At 42.1% G+C, this 9,363-nt stretch overlaps 1 long non-coding RNA gene across 1 annotated transcript; it reads right to left on the bottom strand.

The window, feature by feature from the left end:
• Nucleotides 1-988: 988 nt before the first annotated feature.
• On the bottom strand, nucleotides 989-8,830 carry LOC113914911. Its single transcript, XR_003517549.2, has 3 exons — nucleotides 8,410-8,830; nucleotides 4,103-4,293; nucleotides 989-1,624 (listed from the first exon to the last, which is right to left on the bottom strand). It is a non-coding gene; the product is annotated as an uncharacterized LOC113914911 (long non-coding RNA).
• Nucleotides 8,831-9,363: the final 533 nt, after the last annotated feature.

Genomic DNA, 9,363 nt, shown 5'->3' with positions numbered 1-9,363 from the left:
CTTCTATGATCTAAATATTGAAAATTAACATCAATAAAATGAATATTTTTATATATACATGCATGTATCTTAGTAAGTTTTTCCAAGAATGCATCTTTTTCATTTCAGTGTTACTTTCTAAACATTTCAACAGGGGTGCCCAGGTGGCTCAGCTGGTTAACCACTCTTGATTTCAGCTCAGGTCATTCTGAGATGGAGCCCCAGGTCCAGCATGGCACTCAGCAGGTAGTCTGCTTGAGATTTTCCCTCTCCCTCTGCCCCTCCCATTTGCATGCACACAAGCTATAAAAAAAAAAAAGCACTTCAACAAAAAAATCTACAATTTTTTTCAAGTCACGTTTTTTTCTCCTCAAAGCTTCCCTTTGTTATTTATCCACCCCATGCTTTTTTCTTAATTAAAAAGTATACATATATGCTTAATTAAAAAGCAATACAGTTGCTTTCGTCATGGGCTAATAGGGACTATAACGAAATTTAGTGGAATTCCCTTTGTTTCTATAACCAGTTTGATTTTATACTGTTTGAAAAACCTTTAGATTTTGGTTGCATTTTGTTCGAAATAAACCAGCAATATTCAACCAAACTTTTTTAACAAATGGAGTGCCAAATAGTTTCATGTTTTAGGGCGTTAGAAAATAGCAATTATTGAAAATGGAGCTTGCAAACCTTAAGACATCGAAATGTTTATGTACTAAAGCAAGGGAAGAACTAAGCAAACTAGAAAATTGAAACTCCAGTTGATGGGGTTTTGGGATATAGGTGAGGTTCAATGGGGAGGAGTCTGGAGCTGATGACTAAGAAAGAATTCTTGAGACATCTTTGGTGCAAAATGGTGGTTTATTAAAGCATGGGGCCAGGACCCGTGGGCAGAAAGAGCTGCTGCCCCGGGGTTGTGAGCAGTGGCTGACTATATACTATGGGGTTGCGGGGGGTAAGGGAAAAGGGAGGTTTCCAAAAAAACTTTCTATGCTAAAGAAGACTCACAGGATACCGGAGGCCTTGCCATTGTCAAGTTAAGGTTGTTTATCCCTCTAGTAAGGCATTACACATGAAGATAGTTGGGAACTTCCTGGAGGAACATAACACTCTGCCCACTTCAAGTATCTGTTGATGGGCTGCAAGTTATAAAGTCTTTAACTGTATCTACATTTCCTTCTGGAAGCTAGGTTACTGGTGATAGTATCGAATGCTTTGTTCTTGTAGATTGCTAGGACATTTGTAAACTGAGGGAGACTCTCTAAGTTAGTTTTTCCTTTAAGGCAGCCAGAAGTGCCTGAGGAATGTCATATATATATCCCATAGGGGGGGTGGGTTGTGGGGTGTCAGCTTGTGCTTTGTCCTCAGCTTGCCTTCTGTTCCCTCATCATTCCCCCCTGAACAATTTGACTCTTAAATCTTTAAGGCTGTTGAAGGTGGAAGGTCTCATCCTCTGTAATGTCTTCCTGCTGAACAGGGGCGTAGAGATGTCCCTACCTATGGGTCAATATTGGTCAGTTGGGGAATGTATAGGGGAGTTACAAAAGGGGGAGGCAGCTGAATCCAACGCGGTCAACATCGATGAACCTCCTTGAGTGGAAAGGATCATCTGTTAGCTGGAAGTTATGGCAGTGAAGAAGTCTTGACACTAGGCAGGGAGACACCAGAAATAAAATAAGGTTAATATTATAATGAGAAAGAGAAGTCTGAATAAAAGATCACTGATAGTTGACCTTTGATAATTTTCTTCCAGTCCAGGAGTTTAAAGCAATCACTAAAGGAAAGAGATCATTCAAAGCACCAATATGAGTATTCATGTCAGGTAGAAACCCAGAAGTCTTTTGTGGCAATCTGGACTGTACATAGCATTCTGTCTTTATAATGGCACAAGTTCCACATGGTGCAGCAGTTAAAACATCTAATGCCATTCTAGTTTGTAGAACTGCTTTCTGCATTTGAGTCATCTCACTACTTAGTAGAGAAATACTGTTTTGGGTTTCATTTAGGGCTTTTGAGCATGTACTTAAAGAGTTTTCAGGTGTCAAACAACATTCTCCAGTCTCAAAGAGGTACCAAGGATGGATGCTAGGTGGTTATACCAATGAGACACAGAACATACCCACCGTGGTTTTATAAATTTCAAGGGTTAGCTGGGTTGGTAAAGGTTTTAATAATGCCATCTGTGCATCCAGGCAAAACCCAGAGTACAGTGGCCTATCCAGCCTGGGGGAAGCCATGGCCACAGGTTATAAAGCTGCATAGCCATTGGGTCCCAGCCAGGAGCCAGCCATCTAATACTGGGCCTCCTTGAACTGCAGTCAGGATTTCAAGGGCTACTCGATTTTGGAGGGCCGTTTTTTTTTTTTTAACATGCAATAATTTCAGGCCCATATTTGATTGGGGAGTTATGGCTTGATAATAATCCCCTTTTCTTTAAATTACTCCAAGGGCATGTAAGACTAGAAAGGCATATTTGAAGTCAGTATAAATATTTTTAAGGCTTTTGCCAATAGCAAAGCACAGGTCGGTGCTATTAATTCTGCTTTGGGGCAGGCGTGTTTGCTGACAGGGCTCTGGCCTCAACAGTCTTGAGTTAGACCGACTATAGCATACCCAGCTTTTCTTACTCCTTTTTCCGTGAAACTATTGGCGTCAGTAAACCAGTTGTCATTCGCAATTTTAATAGGGGCATCTTAAATCTGGTCAACTCAATAACCTCTGAACAGTTATGAAGTACAATGGTCAGGTCCAGGCATAAGGGTAGCTGGGTTTAAAGTTTGACAGGTTTTAAGTGTTATCTCAGGCATATCTATAAGCATTGCCTGGCGTTTAATAAGTCGGCCTCCCATCATCTATTGGTGGCCTTTGGTCTCTAAGACATTTTGAACCGGATATGGAAGTCATTCCAGTCAGGGACTGTCCCAAAGTGAGCTTGGAGGCTCCTTTTACCAGGAGCACTGTTGTATGCTTAGCTAAAATTGTGCATCCATAGAGGTGGCTTCTAGGGTAAATATAACTATGAGATGAAACCATTAAGAAGCCCTTTTTTTAAAGATTTTATTTATTTATTTGACAGAGAGAGAGAGGGAACACAAGCAGGGGGAGTGGGAGAGGGAGAAGAAGCAGGCTTCCCGCTGAGCAGGGAGCCCGATGCGGGGCTCAATCCCAGGACTCTGGGATCATGACCTGAGCAGAAGGCAGACGCTTAATGACTGAGCCACCCAGGCGCCCCAAGAAGCCCTTTTTGTTTGCGGTAAAGCATTAATATCTTAATTACAAGGAATCACTGGCAAGTGGGAGAAGACTTGTCAAGAGAGAAGGGCATCCCCAGGTACATTATCCAATCCAATCATAAAGAAAGTGGGGTTCTCCATTATCTCCACAAGTCCATAGTTAACCCTATGGAGTGGGATATGCTCTGGCTTTTAGGGAATGATTTCATCATCCCGGCCACATAGAATTGGTCAAGGTGCTAGAAGAGTTATACAATTGTTGGTGAATCGATCCCATTTTCCAGTTATTCAAATAATCATACACCCATGGGATCCTGTTATTATCCCCCAGAATAAAAAGCACAAAGACTGTCTATGAGCTACTGTGGCAATTTCTCTGAAATTGACCTCAAGTTGTCTAGCTTAAGCAAACGTTTAACGATAACCAAAACTAGGATTTAACACCTGCAAAAGTGGGTTATTGAAACATAATTTTTCCCCTCCCTAACCCTCATTTCTGGAGATAGCCAAATCAGGATTAATTTGAAAAAACAAATCAACTTTTAAACAAAGTAACACATTAATTAATTTATTAATTAATTATTTGTTATTGTTTGTTATTAATTAATTGATTAATTTGAAAAAAACAAATTAACTTGGCCTAATCATTTACATAAGCTCAGCAAGAATAGTGATTGATCATATAGATCTTTTTAGAATCTGCTTTGCTGGAACATTTATAAGGAATCTTTAGATTGAACGTTTCGAAGCCTCTCCAGGCCAGAAGCCAAGCCAAGTACCTGCCATCAGACATGCCTGCAATACCTGTAGATTTGGGCCAATTCCTCTTCATGGAGATGCCCAAAGAATCCTGAGGTTCCTGCACCTGCCAGGAAGTGATATTCTTTACTCACCTGGTGAGGCTGCTGGGAACTCTAAGCAAGGTATCAGGCCAACAGTTCCAAGGGGCTTTATGGCTCCAGGTTTCATAAAGTCAACCTCAGTTCCTTAAAGCTGTTTGGTCATCTGAGTCTATGCATGTCTCTCTCAAATATGACATTCCAGTCAAAGCCTTGGTAAAATAACCAATGTTTCCAATGGTGTCCTGTTACAAGAGGAACAGATTCTTATTGAACTTATGCAAATGACTATGATTGCCATGGAAGAAATACTTACAGAGACCTTTTGAATGAGAGGATTCAGGTAGAGAGAAAAGTTAAATGCTTCAGTTTGTTTAGAGTATTTTATCACATTTCTGTAAGTCATTGATATCTTTTTTTTAAATCACAGCTCTCAACACACATGTGCTTTTTTTTTAAAGATTTTATTCATTTATTTGACAGAGAGACACACAGCGCGAGAGGGAACACAAGCAGGGGAGTGGGAGAGGGAGAAGCAGACTTCCTGCTGAGGGAGGCCGATGCGGGGCTCGATCCCAGGACCCTGGGATCGTGACCCGAGCCGAAGGCAGATGCTTAACGACTGAGCCACCCAGGCACCCCAGTCACTGATATCTTAAGAGAAAGTCTCCTTAGTCTGGAAGAGTAAACATTAGAAAAAGAGGAATGTTTCAAGCAAGAGTCACAAAATTCTCATCATCTTTTTTAGTTCATTTAGTCCCATGTTACTATTTCTTAGTTTGAGTGCAGCTTTAGTTAGTTCTGGAAATTTTTACCCATCTCAGTTTTAGGATTTTTAAAGATATTGAATACCTGTATTTGTCCCAAAAGTCCTTTTTATGAATCTCCTTGAAGATGAAACTCATTTTGCATGAGAATAAGAACAATTATAAATGACAAAAACTCAGAATGGATATGGTTAAAGATCTGATGATGAGAGTTTACAATATAGCTGGCAAAGAAATCAGGTTATTTCTGTGACACATAACACTTCAATAGCCAGAATATCAAGTGATGATGACCTTATATAAAAAACATCAAAACTTTAGGAATTGCATATAACCTCTAGAATAGTTATAGCATTTATCCAAATGCAACTTAAAGCTTATCATTTGTTTAACAGTACTTCCGGAGTGACGCAGCATACCAAATAAAAGGCCTAATGAGTTAGAGACTTCAATTATAATTTAAATCTTGGGAAGTTTATTAAAACTTCAGAAAGTTATAGCACATGCCTGAATAGGACTACAGATCATTACAAAACAATTACTTTTATTTAACCAAGGTGACAATAAGATTTGAAAGGCAAATATGTAGGCTTCTATAGTTGTTAGCAAAACTTAACTCCTCTAAAATTTTAACCCAGTGACCGAAGACCTGGTAATTACAAAACATAGAAACTGGTTTTCTGGACAGACGAGAAAAAAACCTTTGTTTACATTTTCTTATCCAGAGAAGATGAACAATTCAAGAAACCTTGTCTTCTGAACAGAGAGAATTTTAATCTTATACCAGTGTACCTTTAAAATCCATTCATTTCAATCTTAGTCTGTCCTGACCACACCTAAAATTCCTTTCCAAAGATTTCCCAACAATCTTAATTACATTTAGCAGAATTCTGCACTTAGTCTCCAGTGAAAACTAAGTAGTAACCAATTGTGAACAACACCAGAAATCTTTAGATGGCAAATTTGTCCATCAGTTAAACACAAAACATGCTTACCAACAGACTTAAATATCCTTAGTTTTTTGCAATAGGAAGTCAAAAGCACAAACCTACAACCAGTAATTAATGATTTAGCACTTTATCCTATTTGGAAAAGACCTAGATGTTCAATAAATTTAATTCCATTTATCATCCAAACAACTTTTTTATACAGTTTCAGGTTACCAAAGACTTTGAAAGCAAAATACCCATAAAAACTTTGAGACAATGAAACGTTCTAGTTGTCTTTTTGCTAACAAATTGCAACAGAGAAAACAGGAATTTGTTTGACCTTCAGTAAACCTCAAGAGTAAGTTTAAAGTTATCAGCACTAAACGTCAAAGGCATGTCTATCTTAATCAAACCAACAAAATTAGTTTACATACTGAATTATGTTCCACCTGGATCCTCCCCAATTGTCAATTTTTTTTTTTATCTCAGACACTGGTGGGGAAATCTGGAGTAGGTGGTGTTAGGTCCAGGAGGTGCTCTTCTTGCTCCTTGACAGTGAAGGGAGAAGCCATGGACTCCTCCAGAGTCTGTGGACTCAGCCAGACACTGAAGATGGTACAGAAGCCAATTCTGCAGGCAGCACCCAAGGTGATGCAGGAAACAGGAGAAGGGGGGGGAGGAGACAGAAGAGGCAAAGTGCTGCCAGAAGGCAGAGAAAGGGTTCCCAGTTTTAGGGCTCATCAGCTCCAACAGGAGCGGACCCCATGTTTTCCCACCAACAAGGGGGGAACAGGCAGTTCATGTCCGGCCAGAGAAGACAGGGAATTTCCCCGAAACAAAGGGAGTTTTGGGACTCCCTGCTTGGGAATATTCTTTAAAGTCTCCATCCCGAGGGAGACTAACCACAGTTGGCTCCAGTTACAGCCATTAACCCCGGAAATGAGTGAGGGAGAAGCCCCCACATCTGTTAGGAGGAACAGAGAGAGTCAGCGTCCCCTTTGCTAGGGAGGGCCTGTGTTACCTCCAGCAACCTTGGTTTATTCAGAGGAGGCTTATTCAGATAACCATCATCTATTATGTCATGAGGGGGTTTACTAGCAGACACATTTGGGCAATCACATTCTGCAAGAGGCCCTTAGGTCGGGGTCCTGGTGTAGAGCAATGAAGGCCCAGGTACGAGCTATGAAGGTACCCCAGGTCCATTTGCCCTTTTCTGGCAGAAGAGATCTAACTTGATAAATCCCACTGAAGCCCTGCAGTGTTACAAGAGATGAGAATTTTCCTCAATTTTGCAATCCGAATTGTTTCCAATGGGTTAAAAGGCATCCCAAGGGAGAATCCTTGGGAACTGAAGCAGCTCCCACCCTCTTTAACATGGGACGGGAGCTTCTTCAGTGGGTACTAGAGAGGGTCCATTACCAAAGAAAATCCCCTCCCGACTCCCACCCAGGTGGTGTCCCACGCGCAGGATGTCAGAGGTTCCTGGTGTCAAAGCGATCCAAGGTGTCCGTAACAAAATCGCTGTGATCACCGCCGCCATTGAAGGACCCTGTAGGAGGGAGGCCTGCCCTCCCCCGCCCCCCGCTTCCCCATCGCATTCTAGACTATAATGGGTGCCGGCGAATGGACCAAAATACCTTGCCTTGAAGAACCTGCCATTTTGGGGCGCCTGGGTGGCTCAGTTGGTTAAGCGACTGCCTTTGGCTCAGGTCATGATCCTGGAGTCCCAGGATCGAGTCCCAGGATCGAGTCCCGCATTGGGCTCCCTGCTCAGCAGGGAGTCTGCTTCTCCCTCGGACCCTCCCCCCCCATGCTCTCTCTAATTCTCTCTCTCAAATAAATAAATAAAATCTTAAAAAAGAAAAGAACCTGCCATTTTAAACCCATGGAGAACACTAGAAAACTTTTACAAGGGTGAAATTATCCGATTTTGTACCTTAAGTAGTTAGAGGACATTGACGGAAAACAGTAAAGATAGAAATCCAACATGATCTAAGCAACATTCCAACACATGTGGTCTTCACAGCCAACTTCCCTAGAAAACAGTCCCCGGTTGGGTTTTAATTCAATCAGGGACTGGTTTCAGTCGGCTCCCAGTGGAGGTCCTGAGGCCAGAAGCGGCTAGACCAGGGATGTGAAGGGGATCACATTAGATCAATCAGGAGGAAACCTCACATGGGCGTCTTAAGATTGGCAGCCGTCCTGGTGACTTAGGTGGCTGTCCTGGGCCCAAGACAGATGACTTGGTACAAGGACAGCAGTAAAGAGAGGGCATCCAGTTTCTGGGTCTTATTACCATCCTGGCCAGGGTACTAACTTCCAGCCAAAAGGCAGACTTTCTCCTCCCCACAGAGTAGCCACGGGCTGGAGGATTTGAGCCTGACCAATTGACATGCAAGTGTTCCAATAAGACTGTACTCCTTGGGGCGCCTGGGTGGCTCAGTCGTTAAGCGTCTGCCTTCGGCTCAGGTCATGATCCTGGGGTCCTGGGATCGATACCCGCATCGGGCTCCCTGCTCAGCGGGAAGCCTGCTTCTCCCTCCCCCACTCCCCCTGCTTGTGTTCCCTCTCTGGCTGCGTCAAATAAATAAATAAAATCTTTAAAAAATAAAAAGAAAAGTACTCCTTGAAGGGCCCCAGAAATAAGAGGAGAGAAAGTACTCACCAATTTTCCGCGGAAGCCGAGTCCAGATGTAAGACTCAAAGCCCCACGTTTGGGTGCCATATGATGGGGTTTTGGGATATAGGCGAAGTTCAATGGGGTGGAGTCCGGAGCCGACGACCAAGGAAGAATTCTTGAGATGTCTTTGGTGCAAAATGGTGGTTTATTAAAGCACGGAGGCAGGACCCGTGGGCAGAAAGGGCTGCTGCCCCGGGGTTGTGAGGGGTGGCTGACTATATACTACGGGGTTAGGGGGGCGGGTAAAGGAAAAGGGAGGTTTCCGAAAGAACGTTCATATGCTAAAGAAGACTCACAGGATACCGGAGGCCTTGCCACTGTCAACTTAAGGTTGTTTTTCCCTCGATTAAGGCATTAACATGAAGATAGTTGGGAACTTCCTGGAGGAACATAGCACTCTGCCCACTTCAAATATCTGTCGATGGGCTGCAACTTATAAAGACATATAATTGTATCCACATTTCCTTCTGGAAGCTAGATTATTGATAGAAATGCTTTGTTCTTGTAGATTGCTAAGACATTTGTAAACTGAGGGAGACTCTATAAGTTAAGTTTTTCCTTTAGGGCAGCCAGAAGTGCCTGAAGAATGTCACACAAGTATCCCATGGGGGTGGGGCAGGTTGTGGGGTGTCAGCTTCTGCTTTCTCCTCAGCTTGCCTTCTGTTCCCTCATCACAATGGTGTACAATACTGAATTTTAAAATTCTTTTAATTGTTTAGGGTAATATTAGTGTGTTTTTAGGGAACACATTTCTAGAATTAAAACTATGTAGTCTTGGAAAATATGAACACTTTTAAAATTTAAATTGCCCTCCACAAACTTTATATTAATTTTTACTGCCAAATGCTGTTTATAGAAACTACTTCTGACTTAAAAAGTATTCCTGAAAGAGTACATTAGACCCATTAAGATATAATCTCAGAAAACAAAGGTAGACTG

This window comes from Zalophus californianus, chromosome 11, assembly GCF_009762305.2.
Source record: "Zalophus californianus isolate mZalCal1 chromosome 11, mZalCal1.pri.v2, whole genome shotgun sequence".
In the NCBI taxonomy this organism is placed as follows: domain Eukaryota; kingdom Metazoa; phylum Chordata; class Mammalia; order Carnivora; family Otariidae; genus Zalophus; species Zalophus californianus.
Note: the sequence above shows the minus strand (reverse complement) of the source record. Positions and strands in the feature narration are given on the sequence as shown.